We start from the raw sequence: 13,329 nt of genomic DNA, 5'->3' as shown, positions 1-13,329 counted from the left end.
ATCCCTAATCTTTGTGATCCTGCAGTGGCCTCCTTTCCAAAGCCCACTGAACAACTCCCTGTCCTTTTCCACGGTCTTCTCTCTATATCATAGTGTCATGGAGTCAGATAGGCCTGGCCTGAATTCCACAGATAGTTATGTCACTTGAATTGAGCTTCAGTTTTCTTACCCGTAAGATGGGACCACCTTAACCTATAAGCTATTACAGAGTTACTGTGAGAATCAAATGTGGACAAACATACATGATCACACTTAAACGTTAATTGAAAAGCTTTTGAGTAGGAATTAGGTGCATGTCCAAGTGTGCCGTATAGTAGCTGTGGGACCTTAAGCAAGTTACTTAACATCTCTGTGCCTCAGTTTCCTCATCTATAAGATGGAGGTAATAACACTACCTACTCCATTGATTTGAGGTAATGATTAAATGAGTTGATATGTGTAAAATGCTTGGAATAGCAATTGGCAGGTGGCATGTGCTAACTGTTAATATCATTGTTATTATTATGCAACACACACGCATAATATCTGGCACACAGTAATGCTAAAAAAGTACTAAATCCCTGTTCCCTGACACCTTTATTACTAAACTTGCTGCCGGTCTTCTGGAACTCCTTCCTCTCTAGTTGTCCTGCTTAGCTGAGCTTCTCTCCACCTAATAGGAAGCTGGGGCTTCAGGAGCTGCTCAGCAATCAGGCATTTGAGAACCATGTTTGGTGGCCCAGGTAAGTCAACAGGTGTGTCCAGAGGAGACCAAAGGGGTGAGAAGGACCAGCACATTTCACTGCCTTTGTTCCATTATTTGTCCAGGCCTCTAGCCTCAGGGACACTCCAGAAAGGGAAACCAGAGTGTGTGACTTAGACTACCTCTCAGGGAGCAGGCAGATGTGCTGCTTTCCTGGAGGGAGGAGTCCCCAAAACAGATTGTACCCATGCATTTTGTCGGCTCTTGGCACAAGCCAAAGGAGGCTCTGGGTGAGCATTGGTGGGGATGTTTTGCTAAGCCTGCAAACTGAATACAAGAATTCAAGGGACTAGGATACGAGATTCTAGCCCCAAGAATCTGGCTCTGCACACAGCACTAGGCTTCCACTTGGAGGCAAGGGCTGCTGGCGCTGGGCCATCCAGGGAGAACCGCTTCGGGAAGGCTGTGGTGGGGGAGGGGGAGCTGGGCTGCTAGCCCACTGACCACTACACTCGTCCAAACTGGCTGTGCTGGGGCTGCACAGAAAACGCTCTCTCGGGACTTCCCTGGTGGCACAGTGGTTAAGAATCCGCCTGCCAATGCAGGGGATACGGGTTCAAGCCCTGGTCCAGGAAGATCCCACGTGCTGCGAAGCAGCTAAGCCTGTGAGCCACAACTACTGAGCCCGTGTGCCACAACTACTGAAGCCTGTGCACCACAACTACTGAAGCCTGTGCGCCACAACTACTGAAGCCCATGCATTGCAACTACTGAGCCCGCGTGCCACAACTACTGAAGCCCGTGTGCCACAAGTACTGAGCCCGCATGCCACAACTACTGAAGCCCGTGCACCACAACTACTGAGCCTGCGTGCCACAACTACTGAAGCCCGTGCACCACAACTACTGAAGCGCGTGTGCCACAACTACTGAGCTTGCGTGCCACAACTACTGAAGCCTGCATGCCTAGAGCCCGTGCTCCGCAATAAGAGAAGCCACTGCAATGAGAAGCCCTTGCACTGCAACAAAGAGTAGCCCCCACTCTCTGCAACTTGTGAAAGCCCGCACACAGCAACGAAGACCCAACGCAGCCTTAAATAAATAAATAAATAAATTTACTTAAAAACAAAAGAAAATGCTCTCTCACCAATCAGCAGAAGCAATCATGGATCAGGCACTTACCGGGCAGGTGGCACCCTGGAGGGCACAATGGAACCTGAGGCCTAGCCCGTGTCTTCAAGGAGGTCACGACTCTGGTGGAAGAAACAGAAGTACTTAAAAAGTAACTGAATAATAGCAGAATATCTGAAGTCATGAGCTTGTCCTTGCAGATATCAGTGACCTGTAAGACTCTATAAATTCCTGAGATTCTAGATAGAGCAAACCCTACTAGTAGAGGCATAATAATAATATCTGCTGGATACTGGGCACACTTCTAAAGGCTTTTATATATTATGTCATTTAGTTTTCACAGTAGCCTTTTGTAGTTGGCCTTGTCGTCCTTATTTTCAGATGGGGAAACTCAGGAACAGGGAGGCTAAGAGATTAGCCTAAGATCACACAGGTAAGAAGCAACCCAGGATCCAAACCCAGGCCCTCTGGCTCCAGAGACCACTCCTTCACCCTTCTGATTAAAATACCTGGAGCCAGGGAGGGTGAACCCATGGTCTCACGCAGGAAGGGATTGTTTTCTCTCTCGGATTGTAGGGAACCCACTGGTTACAGTGAATGGGGTTTAACCCATGGAGCTATCACCCGGCCTGCCCCTCACAAAGAGGCCACTCAGGTGTAGTGCATTCAACACCCTGAGGGAGGATCTACCTGCTCAACTAATTCAGTCACCACCCCAGGGCAGAGGTCTCCTGCCAGGTCCCATTTGGCCGGCCTCCAGATGGCTGCCTTTGTTGGGGAGGGGCTACCAGTCCAATCAGTTGTGACCAGGATGGTGGGAGGTCATGTGGTGCTGAGGAATCAAATGGTTCCCTGCAGCCTGAAAGAGCTTGACTAACACATGAACCACAAGGAAGTGTGCGGATGCTCTGCTTCCCTAACCACACTGACTACTGGCTGCTCACTTACAAGTCTTAAAAAAAAATATATATATATATATATATATATATATATACACACACACACACACATATATGCACAAAGTATACTTATAAGATTGTTTATAGTAATGCAAAATAATACTATCCAGCTATCCAGCCATAGGAGATTGATTAAATAAATTAAAGTGCATCCAAACAACAGATTAATATATAACTATTAAAATCATTGCTATACAAGCATATCTATTAACATAGAAAGATGTTTTCAGCGTGTTGCTAAATGTGAAGATCAACTTGAAAAAACAAAACAGATTCTGATCCTGTTTTCACAAGAAAGAAAAGTACATGTGTGTATAGAAAAAAAACTCATTTATATACACAAAATATCAATAGATGCTATCTTTGATAGGAAAGATTACAGATTGTTTAATTTCTTTCCTTTTTGCTTATTTGTATTTACATTTTTTTTCACTAATAATTTCCATTTATTTAGAGTTTATTCTGTGCCAGGAAGCACCAGGCTAAGTTATTGACACTATTTCACAGATACAGGGATAGTCTTGGAGAGTGTGAAGAATTTGCCCAAGATTAAGAGCTAGCAATGGGAGGAGCTGGGGTTTGAACTCAGACAAACTTCAGAGGTGATAGATTCACATGACAGAACATTAGGAAAAGTACACAAGTGTATTCAATGGAAATTCACCCTTTTCCCCAAGTTCCCCAGCCACATATTTCCCTCCTCCGAGACATCTGCTTTTGCTATGCTGTGGATCCTTCCAGAGAAATATTTATACCCCAACATGTATGTATCACAATTTATTGACTAATCCATACCACTGATTTGAAGTGTCACTTTTATGGTATAATAGGTTCTTATATGTATTTATATTACTCTTTTCAGAGCTGATAGTGACATTTATTTTTATGCAATAAACTTATTTTCAAAATCTAATGGTATGTTAGAAATAACCTTAATTTTGTAAAAAGCATCATCTCACCTTAAATATGAGAAAACACAATGTCTGAATTTCTTCTCTCTCCTCTTTGTCCCTCCTGCTTTTGGTGGAAAGCAAATAGTATTCATTGTGGAGAATGATTCTAGGCCAGTAGCTTACCTTTGAGTCATGGCGTATAAGAGCTGGAAGGGATTTTAGAGATTGTCTAGCCCAATTCCTTGTTCAGCAGATGAGGAGACTGGACCCAGAGGCTTAGCAGGTTTTCTAAGTGCTTGGCAGCAAAACTTTGGCTGGAATCCAGGTCCTTGGACTCCCAGTTCAGGGCATTTTCTACACCATCATGCCAGACCTTTCAATTTGCCCATTGACACATAAAGAGGATTGGAGTCACTTGGTGTGGAGGTGACAACTCTAAGCATAGGACAGGCTTTTATGCTAATGATGGTCAGTCACTATTTTCCATCTCTACTGAGAAGCAAATATGGAAATTTGGGTTTAACTTACTGGAAGTGTGATAGTGAGAGTTGACATCTTACACTCTTTCCTGGAAATCTCCTATCCGGAAAGCTTATATGTGATCCCACATGAAGGCAGAGGCCAGCCCACAAGTCTCCTCCACATATTCCTTCCTCTTCTTCAGTAGTTGGGTCATAAATGCTGCTTGGGATATTTTCACTCTTCTTCCCACCATTTATCTTTCTGGGAAGTAGAGGAGTGATAGCAATTCAGTCAGCATACTATAAATATTGCTCTTAACCTGTGAAACTAACTTTGAGAGGCTGCACTGATAACATTACTTTGTCAACTTCCCTAGGGAATTCTTGGCATTAGCGCAATCATATTAGTCAAGGCTTTTGGTTGCACACACCAGAAGCCCCGGTTGAACTAGTTTAGGCAAAAGAAGGAATACATTAGTTCATGGAATTCAAGGAAAGTTGAGTATTCTAACTAAGCAAAGCTCAGGCAAGCATGGAGCCAGGCACAGGAACCACTAGAACCAAAGACCTCAGGGCCAGGCCTTTGTCTCTGCCTCTTGTCTCTGGTTCTCTCTCATGGTTGCTTCATTCTCTTGCATGGCACAGGCTGACTCCACTTTCCAGGGCCATATTTCCATCTGACAGTCTCCTTTGCCAGGGATGAACTTTCTTGATGATCTCTCCTTGTCCCAAGTTGAGAAATCCCATGGGAGGGCCAGTGTGGGTGAGCTACAACCAGGGTTCTGGGTCATATAAGAACATGACAATTCCAATGGGAATACATTGTTTGTCTAAAAGGTCCCAGAAGACTGGGAGGTATTTTATGAGACAAAAATATCCTTCATCCTCTCCTTAGAGATAATGAGTTTGAGGAGAAGAGACTGAAAAACTAGATGGTGAGTGAGAATCCTTAAGAGGTCAAAATAAAATTCTGGGGAGTAGGATGTACCTGACCAGGGACATCCTTTTTTACAATGATCCACATCCAGTGGAAAAAAAACTGTAGTGAATCTTCCTGGACTAGGTTCCCACAGAGACACACCTGGGTATTTCAGGACTTGAGACAAGTTTCAAGACCTGTGCACCCCGCCTCTTCCCAACCCGCTCTTCAGAGAACTAAACTACAGGGGTAACAATCCTGTAATTTTAACTGTATTTATAAATCCCTGATCCTTTACGTAGCGCTTGTCTCTACTCTGCGCTTAGTCTGAATGTTGCTATTTTCACAGAGGAAATCAGAGGAAAGAGGCTATAATTATAGGTCAAGCACCAGCTCCGGAAGCAACGAAGGCAACAGAGAGCCTGTGGCTCCCTGCCGTCTTCCGGGTTGCACCCTGGACATCTCCCCCCTCTTTCCTTGGGCCTAGGTCAGCTCTTCAAGTCTTTATCTCATCTCTTTTCTCCCTTTTGTTTGCCACTCCAGCAAATCACAAGCAGAAAAGGGAAAGTTAGAACTAAAAGTCAATGAATTAAAACTGCACGATGCTTGGGCAGGCCTGTCTCTTGGAGATAATTCAAATGGAAAAGAAAAGAAAGAAAAAAAGCCACCTTCAGGTCACTGGCCTTTTTAAACAGACCGCCGGCAGTATTTACTCCTGAAATAGCACAGTCACATGAAATAAAACCGTGCTCGGTAAAGCCTGCAAAACAAAAGGACAGTTTACAGGCTGGCACGCTCACTGAGGGCCCTCTGTGTGCTGGCTGGATCAGGGCCTCTGCTTCCTGACTCTCCCAGCCACCTTCTGCCCAAGACCTGCGGGAGATCTGTAGGGGTCAAGGTCAGATTGCCTTGGAGACCCTCCTGGACTTATTTTCCCTTCAGAGAATTTGAAAAGGTAGCCAGAGAGTTGAGAGCAGGTTTGGATGTGGCAGATGTGGCCCCTACCACAGAACCAGTGCCCGGGAAGCCCAGGATGTGGCCATCAGAGGGGCAGCTGCCGGTGGCGCCCATCACCCTCCCTCATGGTCAACTCTGTTTCCTCCCTCTCCTTTACCCCCTACTTCTTTATCTGTTACCTACCTACCTTCCCTGTCTCATCCACTTTCCTCCATTTTCCCCTCACTCTTTCTTCTATTCCTCTTTTGCCTTCTCTCCCTACCTCTTAATTCTGCTGGGGCCCCTCGTGGACCTTTATTGATTAGCCCTGCTGTGGCCCGGAAAGTCTAAACAGGCTTCCGGTGGTGGTGAAGGAATGTGCGGTCACAGGCCAGGTCTGGGATCATGGTGAGACTCAGACCCTACTGAGGACTCAAGGGGACCTTCTCAGCCTCATTCTTCGAAACTTTTCCTCTTAGTTGCCCAAGACTCCTTTTTTAAAACGCCAAAAGCTATGTTTTAAAAAATTCTTTATATTTGTGAGTATGTTTTCTCAAAGTCTTTTAGATCCATCGATTTAATCTTTATACCTTGGGATGTGGGCAAAGCAGTTGACGGAACAGAAAAATAAAGCTGTTTGGTAACATGCCCCAGTCAGTCAGAGAACTCTGTTCCCTGCTCCTCGGCCTTCTATGCTTCAAAAAAGACAAACTGAGACCCACTGCAGATGCCAGAGAGGGGCCCTTCCAGAATCCAGGGTGAGAAGTACAACATTGGCCTGAATCCCTGGCTTATCAGACTTGAACACTTGGTTGACCATTGAATTTGTCACCCGGAATTTCATGAAATCGATTTCCCTGAGTATCTAAGTTGCTTCCTTCACATCAACAATCCAGAAAGTACCACCTTCATTTTCTTTTGCACACGCCAAAGTACATACAGTAAGTGGGAAAGAGCCAGAAACGTATATAATGTGCTCCATTTTTTCAAGTGTTTTATGGCCTCCAATGAAGTCTATCGATCAATTAATCAATCAATCTGGATCTCTCTATCAACAAATACTGAGTCTCAGCACCATGCTACATGATAATAGATACTAGGTTCTGATATGTTTGTGGGGAAAGGAAACCTCCTGAAAGAGGGAGTAGCAGAACCTGTGTGCTTTCACTTCTAACAGTCAGCATCTGCGTCTCTGTGTCAAAGGGCTGCTCTCAGACTGCAGGATGGCCTTTGCCTGGGATCTCTGCAAGCTGAGGGGTCTGGACTGTACATACCAGGGGAGCAGCCCTCAACCAATGACTGACAGGGGCAGGGAACACACACCCCACTCTGAGGAGTGACATGCACCATCACTCCCCTATGGGACGGAGCTCAAGTTCCCCTCTGTGGGCCCTCACTCGTGGCTTCCACATTTCCCAAGTGCTACTTTCCCACACTGCTACAGGTTTTTCCGGGGCACATCCTAAAAAATGACTTTCACACCAATGCTTACCTTAGGATGTGCTTGTTTTGTCTTGGGCGTCTTCCCACCCTGGGCTTTAGGGTCAGAGTAAATGAGAGACATGTGAGGGAAGAAGACCAGGCCCTCCTTCAAGTGCCAGAGAGAGACATCATTACAAGCTGAAGGTGAGTGGGGCCTTCCTAAAGGCCCAGGGGACAAGGGCAGCTCTCAGGCAGGAAGGGAGACCATGTCCTCATGTCTGCATAGGAGGTGGCTCCGGTTCTGAAAGAGGAGGACTGACGGGAACTGAATGTCATTTGATACCTTAAGGTTAGAGTTAGGGGTTTCCAGTTCAAAGAACCAGAAGACAGAACTGAGGCAGGGGAACAGCGTTCTCACAGGGGACAGAGGTAGCAGCTGTGAGGCACTTCTCCCAAGTGGCTTCTAGAGAGCAGGCGTCTGTGAGCACACTTGTGCCTGAGCACACGGGAACCACCATCTGGGATGCCCAGAAAAAACTGAGAAAAGGCACAAAGTACTGATACATATGACAACATGGACGGACCTTGACAGCAGGCTAAGTAAAGGAAACCAGACACAGGGCTTCCCTGGTGGCGCGGTGGTTGGGGGTCCGCCTGCCGATGCGGGGGGCGCGGGTTCGTGCCCCGGTCCGGGAGGATCCCGCGTGCCGCGGAACGGCTGGGCCTGTGCATCCGGGGCCTGTGCTCCGCGGCGGGAGGGGCCGCAGCGGTGGGGGGCCCACGTACCGCAAAAAAAAAAAAAAAAGAAAGAAACTAGACACAAAATGCTACATATTGTATGATTCCCTTGATATGAAATATCCAGAACAGGCAAATCCATAGAGACAAAGAGTAGATTAGTGATTGACAGGGGCCGGGGGTGGGGGGGGCGGGGGAGAAAGGAATGAAAAGTGACTACTTACTGGGTACAGGGTTTCTTTTTCAGCAGTGACAGTGTTCCGGAGTTAGGTAGGGGTGATGGTTGCAAAACCTTGTGAATCTACTAAAAACCACTGAAATGGTTTTTACCACTAAAATGGTAAATTTTGTGGTATGTAACTTATATCTCAATTTTTTAAAAAGGAAGGAAAGAATTAGGAAACTTCGGGGTGATAGAAGGATGGCCCGAGGTCCTAATCCACCAGAGCTACAAGCTAAAAACATTTTGGTTATTTACATTCATGCGCCTTCATCTGTTACCCGAACTGTTCGTCATTGGGCTGCCGCTGATTGGGACCACTGGCGTTACGTAAGCATTGAAGGAGGTCTGGTCTTGCAGACTGTACAGGATGTCTCCTCTGTGTCTATTATGTAGTGGCTCTGCTCAGTTCCATAGCTCTGTGAACTTCTTTAATGCTTAGGGTCTCCACTGCCCAATATAGAAGGTGGGAGACATTTTTCTAATTGTTTCCTGAGTGTCCATTTCATTTCCCTAACTGCAATGTAAAGTTTTTGAGGGTAGAGATTGTGTCTTTTTAGGGAATTAGGGATCCCCTTTTCTCTTCCTGCCCTAAGCTGAGCACCCATACGTGGTCCTTGACCCAGTGACCTTCTCATGCTGACTCTAAACTGGATGTAGACCTGAGGCCTGGCAACACGGCCCACCCTGTGTGACTCTTTGACTCTGGACAGGGCTCTATTCTATTTGCTGCTAATCTCCAGATTCTTCTCCAAAGGTGTGGATGGTTCATGGGTCCAGAGATTTTCCTGATTTCTATCCTGATACTTGGCATCGTTTGTTCCCATCAACGGGGAAGCAGGATTGATCTCTAGGGGTCATATGTCACCTGCTTCTTGGGTCACAATACATGTCAATGTGGAGTAGGCAGATTATGATATTTGATATTAAACTCTAGCAAAATTGAGGCCTAAGCAACGAAGCCAGTACAAAAGTCACTACAAGTATTCTTTCTTTTTTTTTTTAATTATCAGTATTTTTTATTGAAGTATAGTTGATTTAAAATGTGTTCATTTCTGGGCTTCCCTGGTGGTGCAGTGGTTGGGAGTCCGCCTGCCGATGCGGGGGACACAGGTTTGTGCCCCGGTCCGGGAAGATCCCGCACACCGCGGAGCGGCTGGGCCCGTGGGCCATGGCCACTGAGCTTGCACGTCCGGAGCCTGTGCTCCGCAACGGGAGAGGCCGCAGCAGTGAGAGGCCCGCGTACCGCCAAAAAAAAAAAAAAAAAATGTGTTCATTTCTGCTGTACAGCAAAGTGACTCAGTTATACATATAATTCTTTTTTAATATTCTTTTCCATTATGGTTTATCATAGGATAGTGAATATAGTTCCCTGTGCTATACAGTAGGACCCTTTTGTTTATGTATTCTCTATATAAAAGCTTACAAGTGCTGTGGCCTTAGGAGTGTGGGCAATATTCTCTATCTTGGTCAGAGTATGCTCGCTATGCAAAAATTTATCAGGATTCCTGAGATCGTGCACTTCACTGAATGTATGATAACTTAATTTTTTAACTTACAAATAAATACTAAATAAGTCCTAAAAAAAAAAAAATAAGAAAAGCTTACATCTGCTAACCCCAACCTCCCTCTCCGTCAAATTTTCCCTCTCAGTGGAAGAGAACAGAAATTCCAATTAAAGTGTAGAATTTATCTCCCTCCATCCAGCTCCTCCTGTATTTCCTAAACCTTCTGGAATAAAAATAAATCATTTCTGACAGCAGTTAGTTCCCTTCTGCTCTGGGAAGCCCGGTCAGGAAGGTAGTTATGTCCCAGCAGTCCTTTGTGTGCTGTGCTGTGCACTGCAGCCCTCTGCCTCTCACTCCTCCACCCGAGAAACAGACTAGTGCAGCTGGGCCTCCCCTCCCAGACCTGCACTTCATAAGGGTCTCCAGACACGCAGGTTGGCTGTTTACTGGAAGGCTGGGATGAATAGGAATGCCACTTCCTTGTTCCAGAGCTGGCAGACTGCCTGCCCCTCCTACTGGCTAAAAGCCAGAAATGGCCTTAGGTCTGCACGTTCTCTCTGCAGCCACATTCTCAGCATCCCTGCAGCTGGGGTGCGTCAGGACTCAGCATTTCTGCCTCCCGAGGGAGTCTGTGTGTTTGTGTGCTTTATGTGTGTATTTGTGGGGTTTGTATATGTATATCATGGACTGGAGTATTTGTGTGTATGTATGGGTGTGTGTATTTTGGGAGTTGAGGTGCTAAGTGTATGTAAAAATCAATAGTTATTGTAAAACAGTCTAACAATAAAGAAAAATATACATAAAAAACCACTCAATATCACCTTAGTGAACATTCTCCCGTGTATCTCTCTCTCTGTACACACACACACACACACACACACACACACACACACACACACACACACAGATGAAATTTTCCGTAAGTGGTAACCATATACTGGGAGGCTATTTTCTAAGCTAATGATAATAATTGTGAGTTACTGAGGGCTTGCTATGTGCCAGGCACCACGCTGGTCCCTCAACATGGACTAACCTCATCTAATCCTCATAACCATTCTATGAGGTCCATACTATCAATATCCCCATTTTACAGATGAGGAGACTCAGCCATAAAAAGGGTTAATAAGGTTAGCCTCCGGTTAGTGGCCTCACAGCTAGTAAGGGGGCAGAACCTGGATCTGGACTCATCTGATTCAGGAACTCTGCTCTTGACCATAGGGCCCAACAACAGTAGGTAACACAAGCCAGCAAGGGAGTTCATTTGTTCATTCATTAATTCAACATTTACTGAGTGCCCAACATGGACTAAGTCATGGGGGTAAAAACATGAACAAGACACAGATCTTTTTGAGACTCAAAGTCTTTTGAGGGAGAAAGATGTGTAAATGAATCATTGCAACTCAGAGTAATGAGGCAGGTTACAGAGAGAACAAAGGGGAAGCCATTAATACTATCTGGGGAAGTTATAGAGGTGACATTTTAATTATGTCTCAAAAAAAGAAAAAAGAGAAACTATGTGCAAGAGAGTTAAGGTGGGGGACAGATAAGGGGTAAGGCTATTTCAGGCTGAGCAAATAGCATGTGCAAAGGTACTGGCAATCTCAAGTCCACGGTGTGACTGCAGGTGGAGTGAGGAGAGGGGACTTGCAGATGGGAATGCAAACTGTAGAGGGTGTTCCACCGAGGAGTTCGGCCTTCATTGTATAGACAGATGGGAGATACGGGGGCTGTCTGATCATGGTGGGGTTTTAAATGGACGGATTGACAGTGTCCTGCAGGAAGGTTCAGAGTGCAGTGGGATGGGAAGCAGGGATGGTAGTTATGTGTCGAGGCAGAAAAGCAGTGGTTCTCAACACTGTCCAGGAGCATCACCTGAAGGAGGAGCCTGGAGCTCAAGAGAGAAGTCTGGGCTGGAGAGATTTTGGGGAGCTATGAACAGATGGGTGGAAAGCTGAAGCTATAGAAGTAGATAATGTTTTGATTCAGTTGGTCTGGCGTGGGGCTGGAATAACGTGAGGCTTTGAAATTTCCCCAGGTAATTCTAGCGTGCCTGCAAAGTTGGGATCACGTTAGTACAGGGTAGTGGTTGTGAACAGAGGCTCTTGGTTCCACCACTTACCAGCAAACAGGGAGCCTTGTGCAAGTCACTTGATATCTTTAAGCCTTCAGAAATTTTCTCATCTGTAAAATGGTAACTACCTCATTAGCTTGGGGACTTCCCTGGTGGTCCAGTGGTTAAGACTCTATGATGTCATTGCAGGGGGTGCGGGTTCAATCCATGATCAGGGAACTAAGATCCCATATACCGCGAGGTGCAGCCAGTAAGTAAGTAAGTAGGTAAGTAAATAAATAAATAACAACTCATTAGCTTGAAATTAAATCAGATAAGGTATATAAGGGTTTGAGCACTGTTCCTGGCACATAGTAAGAATTCAATACCTAGTAGCTGTTATTATACTGCAATGATTCTTGCAATTGAAAGAGAATTGGAACTAAGCCAAAGGATGGAGCGATTGCAAGAAGAATATGAATTATAAAGACATTTTAGGGGTAGAAAGATGGGGCTTGATGAGCAATTACATAGAGGGTGGGTGAAGAAAAGAGAAGAATTGAAAAAAACTCCCTGATTTCAAGCTTGAACACCTCAAGAGATGGTGACACCATCTTTGAGTTTGGGAATGAAAGAGGAACAAGAATAGGGTACAAGGCAAGGGGAAGGGATAAGCAAAGTGTTGGGATGGAACCAACAAGCTGGATTAGACATATTGAGTACGGTGCCTGTGGACCACGCCGTAGAGACACATCTGGCAGGAAGTTGGAGCTATGGTCTGAAGTCAAAAGAGAGGTCTGGGCTGGAGATGTTTTTTGGGAGCCATGAACATATGGGTGGAAAGTTGAGGTGAAAGAAGTAGATAATGTTTCTCAGGGAGAATAAAAGAATGAGAAGAGATGAGGGCCCAGTCTAGAAATTCAAACGCCTGCATTTAAGGGGCAGGTGGTTGATAAGGTAGTCTGTCCCCCAAGAATGAGGTAGGGGGTAAAAAGAATAAAGTAACAGGAATTATCATCAGGAAAGCACTCAGAAATAGCTGGCTGCAGGGAAAGAAATAAGCCTGGAATGGAAAGAAGTCAGGTTGAGAGTACTGAGCGAAATAACGAAATTTTTTATCTGGTCACTTTGATTCTAGGATCCTCTTAAAAGACTTTCAAGTTCTCTCACTTTGCCCACTCCTTTCAAAGCCATCTTTTCCTTCCAAATCTGGATGGCCGACCATGGGGCAGGAGAAGTGGCACAAAGCCTTAGCCACATCCTGCCTGGTGGCTGACCCATGCGGGGCTGCTGTGAATCACTATACAGGGCACAGCTGCAGGCACACATTTTGTACAAGGAGAACGTTGCTTGAAGCTCTCAGGATCCAGCCTGGGGAAGGCCCCTGCGGCCCAGCACTCCTCTACAGCTT

This window comes from Grampus griseus (genome assembly GCF_964374135.1).
Source record: "Grampus griseus genome assembly, chromosome: 1".
In the NCBI taxonomy this organism is placed as follows: Eukaryota; Metazoa; Chordata; class Mammalia; order Artiodactyla; family Delphinidae; genus Grampus; species Grampus griseus.
This window is presented reverse-complemented; position numbering follows the sequence as displayed.